This window comes from Dipodomys spectabilis, unplaced genomic scaffold, assembly GCF_019054845.1.
Source record: "Dipodomys spectabilis isolate Male_0828 unplaced genomic scaffold, ASM1905484v1 ptg000048l, whole genome shotgun sequence".
NCBI classification, from domain to species: domain Eukaryota; kingdom Metazoa; phylum Chordata; class Mammalia; order Rodentia; family Heteromyidae; genus Dipodomys; species Dipodomys spectabilis.
In genome coordinates, this window is record NW_024870725.1 from 69,043 (window position 1) to 80,251 (window position 11,209).

General features: G+C 39.9%; 1 pseudogene; it reads right to left on the minus strand.

Annotated features, from left to right (window-relative positions):
- Positions 1–10,090, minus strand: part of LOC122107199 — a 79,128-nt pseudogene extending 69,038 nt beyond the window's left edge.
- Positions 10,091–11,209: the final 1,119 nt, after the last annotated feature.

Consider the following 11,209-nt stretch of genomic DNA (forward strand, 5'->3'; position numbering starts at 1 on the left):
GTAAAAAATAGGAATAGATTGATGTGGGGAGGCTCAGGGAGAGTTAACTAAGTCCTAATCTCAAAGCAGGAAATAGGTTGGGTAGGATGAAAGTAGGGAGAGAGAAAAAAAGAAGAAAGGGAAACGGAAAAGAAAAGAGACCAGAAAAAATAGAAAAGTAAAAATTAATAATATTATGGATAAACGAAAACAATCTATTCATTGAAGAACGTGAATATATTGAGAGAAGGGGAGGGATATAAAGGAGATGTGAGAAACTTAAAAATAAAAATGCTTAAAATATTATATAGGTATAAAGAGGTAGTACTGCTATTAAGGAATTTAAGTCTCAGAGGTTTTGAATTGAATAATAAATTTGTGGATTAAGTGTGTACACAATGGGGGATAAGGTCTAATAGTCAACTATGGGTTTATCTGAGGATTTGCAGAACAAAATTAAGTCACGTAAAGAAGAACAAAAGAGAGGAGAAGGTGGAAAGGATAAGAAAGGAAGAAAAAAAAGATGAGAAGTTCAGTAGAGCTAAAAAAAAAACCAAAAAGATAATTAAAATATAAAAAAAAGAGAAAGAAATCCAAAAAAGAAAGAAAAACGCACACTCTCGTATCCCTAAAATAAAAATTGTAAGAGGAAAAAAAAGTTTCTGGAAAACAATTTTTTTTCAAAAAAGGCAAAAATTAAATATTAAAAATTTTTAGAAAAGAAAAAAAAAATTTCTTATATAAGGTACCAAAAAAAAAAGTAGAAGAAGAAAAAGAAGAAATAAAAAAGTTCTTTGATTTTTTTTGGGAGGGGTTGGAAAAATCCTGTATCTCCCTTGTGTCTGTAACCAGCCTCTTGTTGGAGTCTCTGGTCTGGTTGTGGTCCTGTGGCTTGGTTGGTTTCTTAAGTCAGTTTGTTCGAACAGGCAGAAAAATGCTCTGTTTTACCCAGGATTTGGCGATCCTCCTCCCAGGCTAGTTTGTTGGGAGGCAGATCTGCTTTGAGTATCACAAAAGAGGGGGATGCAGTAATGAGGCTAGGTTCTGGGTAGAGTTGAGGCCTTTCAACAGACAGTAGCTTTTCCCGGGGGCTAGTTTGTGAGAAACTCACAGAGCCCAGCCTGGAGCCATTCTCAAGGTTTCTGTTTACTGATTTTCAATTGATTGTCAAGGCTGCTAGAGGGAGGGGCAGCCTCTGGCTCTGATTACCCTGTGAAGAAAGCCACTCCTAGGGCTGGTGCCTGAGCTGGGTGACTTTTCCCTGGGTGGAGCTGAGTCTGGCAGGTCACGCTGCCGTTAAGTTCTTGTGACCTGCTAAAAGACTTGTTTCATTCCAAGGCCTGAGTTGGAGCTAGCCTAGCTTTGTCGGTATCCAAGATGGAGATCTCCAGTGCTGGGGGTGGAGGTGTGGCCTTCCCTCCTCTGCTCCCTGAGAAGGAGTGAGGACATCAGGCTTCCACTCACGCCGAGTCTTGGTTCCTGGGTCGTCTCTGGTCTGCGAAATGCAGGATGAAGATGTTTGCTCCTTGTCCATTCTTGCTGGTGTTGAGTAGAATCTGCTCGCCCGCTGCATCTGGCTCCTTCGTCCCGGACTCTCTGTGGCTCAGGTATGGCTCCTGCACTCGCCACCGATGCCACAGCTTGCCGCTGGCAAGCGTTCAGATGTGTCTCCTTGCCTGAGTTTCCCCTCTCTGGCCTAACTCTCTGTCCTGTGATGGCACACTTGGTGTGATTGTCTGGCTTAGGACTGTTCACTGGAATTCTAAAACTGCTTTCTATGCAAGAGTTTGCTTAGACTCCAGCTTCTCCTCCACCATTTTCCCGGAACCCCCTAAACAGTCCCTCTTAAACTGCCCCTCCTGCCCGTATTTAAAACAAGTCCCTCTCCCCGATAGTTTTGTGGTTCCTTGGCCCTGGGCTGCCAGCGCCTGAGCAATAGCCTCAGTCATTGTAGATGCCTGAGCCTGTAAAGCTAAAGCTAGTGATTGGGACTGGTGCTGTTGCATTCCCACATTCTATGAGGCCACCACCCATCTGCTCAGGGAACTCTCTCTCAATCCCACGCAGGCCATGCAGTGGTCTGCATTCATTCCTTCCCAGACCAGCAGCTTTACAAACTGATCTCTGAGGTTCCCTGCAGGCAGCTTGCAGTAAATTCTCTGTTGGACTCGGTCTATCTAATCAGGTAGAGGCTCACCCGGTTTTTGTCTCACTCCTGCCATGGGTGACTCAGTGAGCCCATCATCTAGTTTGTACCATGCGGCAAGTTCTGCCTGCCTCACCTGGTTACAGTACGGGCCAGTTATTGCAGCCTGTTGGACGCCGGTGGAGTAGGCTTCCCCCGTCCCTGCTAACATGGCATAAGTAATAGGTATTGCGGGTTGAGCCTGCCCGTTACTCTCTGCTTGCATTCTGCATTCCTTCTTAAAGAAAGCACACCATTTAATAAACTGAGAACTAGTAAGAATGGCTTTGGCCACATCCATCCAGTCCTTAGGGACACACGGGGTGATAGGCAATGTCTTGTAATAGGGTCTGGGCCCAGGGAGAGTTTGGGCCATCCTCCGCCACCGCCTTGTGGAGCTCTTTAAGATCCTTAGCTTCCCATGCATACCATTCCAAGGGCCTGTTAGCCCCTGGTGCCAGGTTGACCGGATACACTTGGGAAGCGAATCCTGTGGCCTAGAGTCTGGGCTCTCGAGTGGCCCTTCCTTTCCAGAGGAGGTCTCCGGGTAGGTTACTTTCCCTGCCCTCGGCCCCTCCATGGAAAGTTGGTAGGTGTTTGGGTCTTGCAAGTCCTTCTCGCAGGTCTCATAGGGTGCAGTACCTCCCCTCCAATAGGGGGAGTAGAGAGGGGTCTAGGACCATCAGTATCAGCTGGGTCAGAGGGGGTAACTTTTACCCTCGTTTTGAGTTCCACTGTGCACATTTTAGTGCGTTCTCGATCAGATTTGACACTTTCCTTTTCCTTCTCACTTCCCAAGTTCTCCTGTACTCCTTCTAGGCCTAATGTTGCCTCCTCCTCCATCTTCTGTGATATAGCATTACCCATATTTAGGGTTTCACTTACCCAGAGAGAGTGCTTAGCCTTGGCCGTATCTTTTCCTTTCGGGCCCTACGTTGGGCACCAGATGTTGGGTCTTCGTTTATCCCACAGAAGATGGATGGGGTCCGAGGAAAGGTAAGTGTGGCGCTCTCCCGTTCCCCATCCTCCCTCAGCCCAGGAGACAATCAAACACAGCGGGGAGCCAAATCCAGCAGGTAGAAAACTCATTTATTAACAGAGAGCAGCCCTTTTTAAAGCCAAAAAGGGCGGGTGGCATGGCAAGGGAGGAAGAGGAAACAATCACTGTCAAGGTCACATCCTATCATGCACCTGAGCCTTCACAGGCTGGTTAGGCACTGATCAATTGGGCTCTGCCCACTCTACTCTCTCCCAGCGCCATCTTGGCTGCCCATGTGCTCTACAGTAAATTGGGCTCTGCCCACTCAACCCCCTCTCAGCGCCATCTTTGCTGCCCATGTGCACTACAAATGCTTAACAAGTAATGTACTTATTGCCTTCCTCATGTAACTGTAACCTCTCTGTACAGCATCTTTACAATAAAATAAAATTTTAAAAAATTTTTCAAAAGAAAAGAACATAGAAAACCATACACTGCAATGTTAATGAATAATAGACCACACCAGTAGTGGTGATATAAGCAGGAATGTCTGAATAGTACCCCATGAGTACAATAAGGGTTGTCTGGACAATGATAAACCCAATGGTTGTGATCATTTTTTTCCCTAGTAGAATCAGTTGCACTTTAATTAAGCTCCATGGTTGATGGCTGTTCTGTGGCCACTCTACTACTCAAGTAGAAGAGGCTGCTTCTTTGTAGACTGTGTTCCCAGAAAGCTCTTACCATAAACTTTACCAGTTAATCTTAGAAGTTGTCACAAACCAGTATCCCAATTACCTCTCCAAAAATAAATATGCTTTCATTCTGTGGGCTACTTATCTTGCTAGCCATAATGTCCTTCACCTTGCAGAAACTCTTCAGTTTGATACAATCCCATTCATCCAGTGTTCCTCGGATTTATTGTGATTCTGGATTTTTACTTGTGAATTTTTGACCCATATTTAGGATCCCCAGTGTTTCCCATTCCTGTAATATTTTCATGGTATCTATTACTAATTTAGATCTTGGATCCATTTGGAATTAATTCTGGTGAAGGGTGATATATAAGGATTTATCTTCAGTTTTCTACATATATGAACTATACTAGCTACTCATATCCAAAATATACATACAGATAAAAAATTAAATTCTCCATAAATAAGCCTCACAGAAACAACAACATAATTAATAAACAGGATAAATACTTAAAGATAGACTTCTCAGAAGAAGAAGTAAGAATGTTCAACATTTCTGTCCATAAAGGAAGTGCAAATCAAAAAAAAAAATATTGTGATTCCACTGCACTCCAGTAAGAATGGCCATTATCAAAAACTAGCAATAGTGATCATGGGGATGTGCCAATAATCAAATGCTACTAGACTGTTGGTGAGAATGTAAACTTGTTCAACAACTCTGCAAAGCAACATGGATGTTCCTCAAAAGACAGCAAAGAGCTTCCCTATGACCCAGCAATTTGACTCCTGGGTATTTATCCATTGGCCACAAACCAGTCCACACTAAATCTACCAGTACTAGTATGCTCACTGCACCATTTCTTTGGTTGTTTGTTTGTTGTAATAAGATTTTATATTGTGAAAATACTGTACAGAAGGGTTACAATTACATGAGCAAGGTAACGAGTACATTTCTTATCAAGCATTGTTGCCTCCTCCTTTGTTTCTGCCCTACCATACCTGCCATCTAATCTCCACGACTACACTCCTTCCCCACCCCACCAAAGTTGTAAAGTTTGTTTTTCAATATAGAGTCTTGTATATCTCATTGTTGCAATGGGTCAACCTGTATCCTTATTTAAACAATTTGTTTTTTCCCTACCTCATCTCAAATTATATCAACATCAAATACAGTGAAAACAGGGGATATACCATGGGGGAGGGATATACAAAGCAACAAAAAATCACCTTATAAATATGTTAGAAACAATAGCATGAAAGATAAAAATCACTTGTGTCCTTCTCTTTGGGTTCATTTCGCTTAACACCATCTTATCTGAATTTTCTGCTTGTCTCAGACATATACTAGTTATTGCAAAAATAACCAAAGAACCTATATTTCTTTGGGACTGGCTTATTCACTTAGTATAATTTTTTCCAAGTCTTTCCATTTCCTAACAAATGAGGCAATGTCATTTTTCTGATGGAGGCATAGAATTCCATTGTGTATATATTCCACATTTTCTTGATCCATTCATCTACTGAGGGACATCTGGGTTGGTTTCATAACTTAGCTATGGTGAATAATGCTGCAATAAACATAGTTGTGCTGGTAGCTTTAGGATGGCCTTCTTTTGATCATTTCTGTAAATGCACAAAAGTGGCACAGGGCCATAGGGAAGCTCTATGTTGAGTCTTTTGTGGAATCTCCATACTGCTTTCCAAGTGGTTGAACAAGTTTACACTCCCACCAACAATGCAGTAAGGTTCCCTTCTGGCCATATCCCCTTCAGAATTTGTTTTTAGAGTTCTTGATTATAGCCACTCTAACTGGGGTGAGATGGTATCTCAGTGTTGTTTTGATTAGCATTTCTTTTATGGCTAGAGAGGTTGAGCATTTCTTCATGTGTCTATTGGCCATCCTTTTTTCCTCTTCAGAGAAGTTTCTCTGTAAGTTTTTAGCCAACTTATATATTGGGCAGTTGCTTCTTTTAGGATTTGTTGTTGGAGGATTTAATTTTTTGAGTTCCTGGTATGTTTTAGTTATGAGACCCTTGTCCGTTTTATGAATAGTGAAGACCTTCTCCTAATCTGTGGGCTTTCTATTGATCTTTCTAGCTATGTCCTTTGCCATGCAGAAGCTCTGCAACTTCATGCAATCCCATTTGTCCAACCTTTCTTTGATTTGTTGTGTTTCTAGGTTTTTATTAAGGAAATTTCGGACTGTGCCAAGGAGATCAAGTTTGTCCTATGAAGTCCTGTACTGTTTTCAGGGTGTCTGCTTTGACTACGAGGTCTTTGATCCATTTGGAGTTGATTCTGGTGCAAGGTGATATATAATGATCTACCTTTAGTTTTCTACCAGCGATTAAACAACTTTGCTAGCACCATTTACTGACTTTCTTCCATTCTATTTTTTAGCTCCCTTATCGAAGATTAGATGTCTATAGGTCTGTGGATCCATTTCTGGGTTTTCAATTCTATTCCAATGGTCCTGAGGTTCCTTCTTGTGCCAGTGCCAAGCTATTTTCTTTACTATGTCTTTGTAGTAGAGTTTGAAATTTGGTATTGGTATTCCTCCAGCACTGTTCTTTCTGTGAACGATAGTTTTTGCTATTAGTGGTCTTTTATTATTCCATATGAATTTTTGGATTGCCTCTTCTATTTCCTTGAAGAATGAGGTTGGAATATTGATAGGTATTGCATTGAATATGTAGATAGCCTTGGGAAGTATTGCCATTTTCACGATGTTGATCCTTCCAATCTAGGAGCATGGGAGGTTTTTCCCCTTTTTAAGTTTTGTTTTGATTTCTTTTTTCAGGTTTTTAAATTTTTCATCATAGAGGTCCTCCACTTCTTTTATTAAATTAATTCCTAGGTATTTTATTTTTTATGGGGCTATTAGGAATGGAATTGTTTCCTGATTTCAGTTGTACTATACTCATGGTTGGAATACAGAAAAGCCATTGATTTTAGGGGGTTAATTTTATACCCGGTACTTTGCCAAAGGTTCAAATCAGCTCGAGTAATTTGGGAGTGGAGTCCGTGGGATTCTTTAAATACAAGATCATGCCATCTTCAGAGGGGGAGAGTTTTACTGCATCTTTCCCTATTTGGATCCCTTTTATGTTTGAATCTTGCCTTATTGCTGTAACTAGGTATTCTACTACTAAATTGAAGAAAAGGAGAGAGTGCACATCTTTGTCTCATACCTGAGTTTAGATGAAATGGCTTTATTTTTTCACAATTAAGTATAATGCTGGATCTAGGTTTGTCATATACTGCCTTTATTGTATTGAGGAATATTCCATGGATTCCTGGTTTTTCCAGAGCCTTCAACATAAAGGGGTGTTGGATCTCTTCAAATGTTTTTTCTGCATTTATTGAGATAACCATGTAGTTCTTATCCTTGCTCTTTTTGATGTGATGAATTATATTAACTGATTTGTGTATATTGAAACAGCGTTGCATTCCTGGAATGAATCCTGTTTGATCGTGGTGTATGATTTTTTTTGGATGAATTGTTGAAGTCGATTGGCCAAAATTTCGTTGAGAAATTTTGCATCGATGTTCATCAAAGGAATGGGTCTATAGTTCTCTTTCTTTGATGAGTCCCTGCCTGCTTTTGGGATGAGGATTATGAAGGCTTCATGGAAATAATTTGGTAGTGAACTTTCTCTTTCAATTTTATTAAAGAGTTGGAGGAGTATTGGTGTGATCTCTGCTTTGAAGGCCTTGTTGAATTCCACTCTAAATCCCTCCAGTCCTGGGCTTTTCTTGGATGGGAGGTCTCTTAGTGATGTTTCTATTTCATTGCTTGATATGGGTTTAACTCATCTTGGTTTACTTTTGCCGTGTTGATATTTGCTAGGAAAAGGTTCATTTCTTCCAGGTTCACAAACCTATTAGCATAAAGGTTTGAGAAGTATTCCTTTATAATTTTCTGAATCTTGGTTGTTTCTGTGGTGACATTTCAATTCTCATCTTTGAGATTGTTTATTTGAGTGTGTTCTCATCTTTTTCTGATAAGATTTGCTAAGGGTCTGTCAATTTTGTTAATTTGTTCGAAGAACCAACTCTTTGTTTTGTTGATTCTTTCTATGGATTTTTTTGGATTCTCATTCATTTAATTCTGATTTCATTTTCCATCTACTCTATTGGGGTTTAGCTTGCTGCTCATTTTCAAGGAGTTTTAGATATCTCATTAAATCGTTGATTTCAGTTCCCCCCAATTTGTTGATGTAGGAACTGAGAGCTATAATCTTACCTCTTTTTTATTATTATTATTTTATTTTATTTTTATTGTGAGAATACCGTACAGAGGAATTACAATTACATGGGCAAGATAACGAGTACATTTCTTATCAAGCATTGTTGTCTCCTAGTTGTTTCCCTTTCCTATCCCTTCCCATACTCCTCTCTTCCCCCCACCTGATCCTCCCTCCATTCTCCACCAAAGCTGTTAAATTCGTTTTTCGACATAATGACTTAAACTTACCTCTGAGTACTGCCTTTGCTGTGTCCCAGACGAGTTGGTAATCTGTGTGTTCATTTTGGTTGAATATCATGAACATTTCAATCTCCTTTCTAATCTCTTCCATCACCCACAGGTGATTCAACAGTGTGTTGTTCAGCCTTCATGTGTTACAGAACTTTCGTTGGCGGAATTTGGTGTTGACTTCTAATTTTATTCCCTCATGGTCTGAGAGAAAGCTGGGCATAACTTCAATGTTTCTGAATTTGCACAAGTTTGCTTTGTGACCTAAAATGTGGTCTATTTTGGAAAATATTCCATATGTTGCTGAGAAAAACGTGTATTCTGATGCTGCTGGGTGAAATATTCATTAGCTGTCTGTTAAATCTACTTGGTCTATGCATTTGTTTAGGTCTTCGGTTTCTCTGTTGAGTTTTTGCTGAGTTGATCTATCTAGCGAGGATACTGGTGTGTTAAAGTCCTGAACAATTAATGTCTTGGATCTATGTGAGCTTTGAGGGAAAGTAGTGTTTCTTGGATAAATTTGGGTGTCCTGCTTTTGGTGAATAGATATTTAGAATTGTATTATCCTCCTGAAAATGAGATCCCTTAAATAGTATGTAGTAACCTTCTTTATGTCTTCTCATTAATTTTAATTCGATGTCTATTTTATCTGATATTAGGGTTGCACCTCCTGCCTGTTTATGGGGGACGTTTTCTTGGTAGATTTTATTCCAGCTTTTCACTTTCAAAATATGCTTGTTTTCATGGGCAAGTTATGACTCTTGAAAGCAGCAGGTAGAAGGATCTTGCTTTTTAATCCAACTAGACCATCTATGTTGCTTAATTGGAGCATTAAGCCCGTTAATGTTGAAAGTTAGGACTGAGAGGTGTTTGGTAGTCCCTGCCATGTTATACACCCTCTTGGGGTCTGACACAACTGGGTTCTTTCTATGGTTCTTGGATTCTCAGTTTGGGTGCGGTTTCTTGGCCTTTATTGTGCTCTTGTTGGTTTTCTATGTGTAGGACATCTTTAAGTATCTTTTGTAGGGTTGGTTTTGTGGAGATACATTGTTTCGGCTTTTCTTTCCTATGGAAGGTTTTTATTTGACCTTCGGTTATGAAGGAAAGTTTAGCCAGGTACAGTATTCTTGATTGACAGTTGCTTGTCTTTAGGGCATGGCATACATCATTCAGCAGGGAAAGTATAGAAAGCTTAGGCGCATGTTAGGGTGACCTTTACAGCGATTGTTTGGTTCCTTTTCCTCCCTTTTTATGCCACGTGGTTTTTTGCTTTAAAATGTGCTATGTGGGGATGTGAGGTAACTGGGACAGGCTCTAAAGCTACTGGTTTGGGAAGTGATGAATGCAGACTACGGCATGGTATGTGTGGGATTGAGAGAGAGTTCCCTGAGCAGATGGGTGGTGGTCTCACAGGATGTGGGAATGCAACAGCACCAGTCCCAATCACTAGCTTTAGCTTTATAAGTTCAGACATCTGCAATGACTGAAGCTATCACCCAGGCACTGGCAGCCCAGGGCCAAGGGACCCCAAGGCCATCAGGGAGAGGGATGGTCCAAACTCTCCTTGGGCACAGACACTAAAATGCTTGCTGTGTGATAATAAACGAGTTCCTGCTTGACTTGACTCCCCACTGCATCTGACTGTCTCCAAGGCTAAGGGAGGCCAGGGAATGGGAGAGCAGCACACTTACCTTTCCCTGGACCCTGTCCGTCTTCCACGATACAGACGAAGAACCAACACCCAAAGAAGCATAGGTTGCATGGTTTCCCTCCATTTTTTGTAACTAGAATATGTCTATACTTCTTCAAGAGAACACACTGAAGAGTAAAATATAATAAAATACATTTGGACATGATAAATTATTCTGGACTCTAGGCAATCACACATTAAGGAAATTCTTTTTAAAAATATATATTGATATAGTTTATTTCAGCCCATCTACAAGAGTGGTATACCCAGCACACCTGCCTTAATATTATTAGGAAAGGCTCACAAAGGTTCAACAGCTATGTTCATATGACCATATAAATGATGTTTATCAAAATGAAGTGCAATGGCAATTAAGCCATTGTGATCCTTTGTTAAGAATATACTAAACATTCTCTAGTTATTACAATTGAGGGAAAATAAGCAGCCTATGTTAATTTCTATCTGGCTTACTTTTGACACCGGGTTTATTTGCCTACATAAGCAATTGCCTTGTGTCTGAGTAGTCTAGAAACCAAATCAAGCAAATATGGACTGCTCTAGATTAAGTTCCAGATATGAAAATTATCACTTTTTCTCTTCGCTATTTCCCTGGATTTAGACTTAGGAAGCATTGGTGTATTTGCTATTTCTTGGAATTCTTGGGTTTGCCTGTCTAGTCATCTATCTTTTTTTTTTTTTTATAAAGTGTGACAAACTTTGTATTGGAATAACTTTTTTAACAGAACAACTGTTAGTAGTGTTTTCAGTCTAACAATACTGTTTAATTTTGTACTCTTTCTTTACAGGATAGCTTTACCTGGCAATATTTAGGTTTATATAATTTACTTATACAATAATAATGTTAATAATAACAATTTAATTAGATAAATTAATATGTTTCAATCCAGAGGTCCACATCTCTTTCTAAGATAATTGCTAATCCACTTTTAGCTTTTGCTCAGATAACTGGGGGATAAGGTGCTTTAGATTCTTGGAAAGTCTTTAGTTTGATTGAGATAATCTGAATCATATCCTTAATCTCTTTTAATCTTCCCAAAGTTTTAGTAAAAGGTTGTATAGGCACAAACTCAGCTTTCCTGTATGTCATTCTTCTCATAGACTTTTCTTCTTTTATTGTATTAACCATCTGAAGAGACTATTTCCAGAATTCTAATATGCTGTTTCAATTTGTTTTCACAATTTT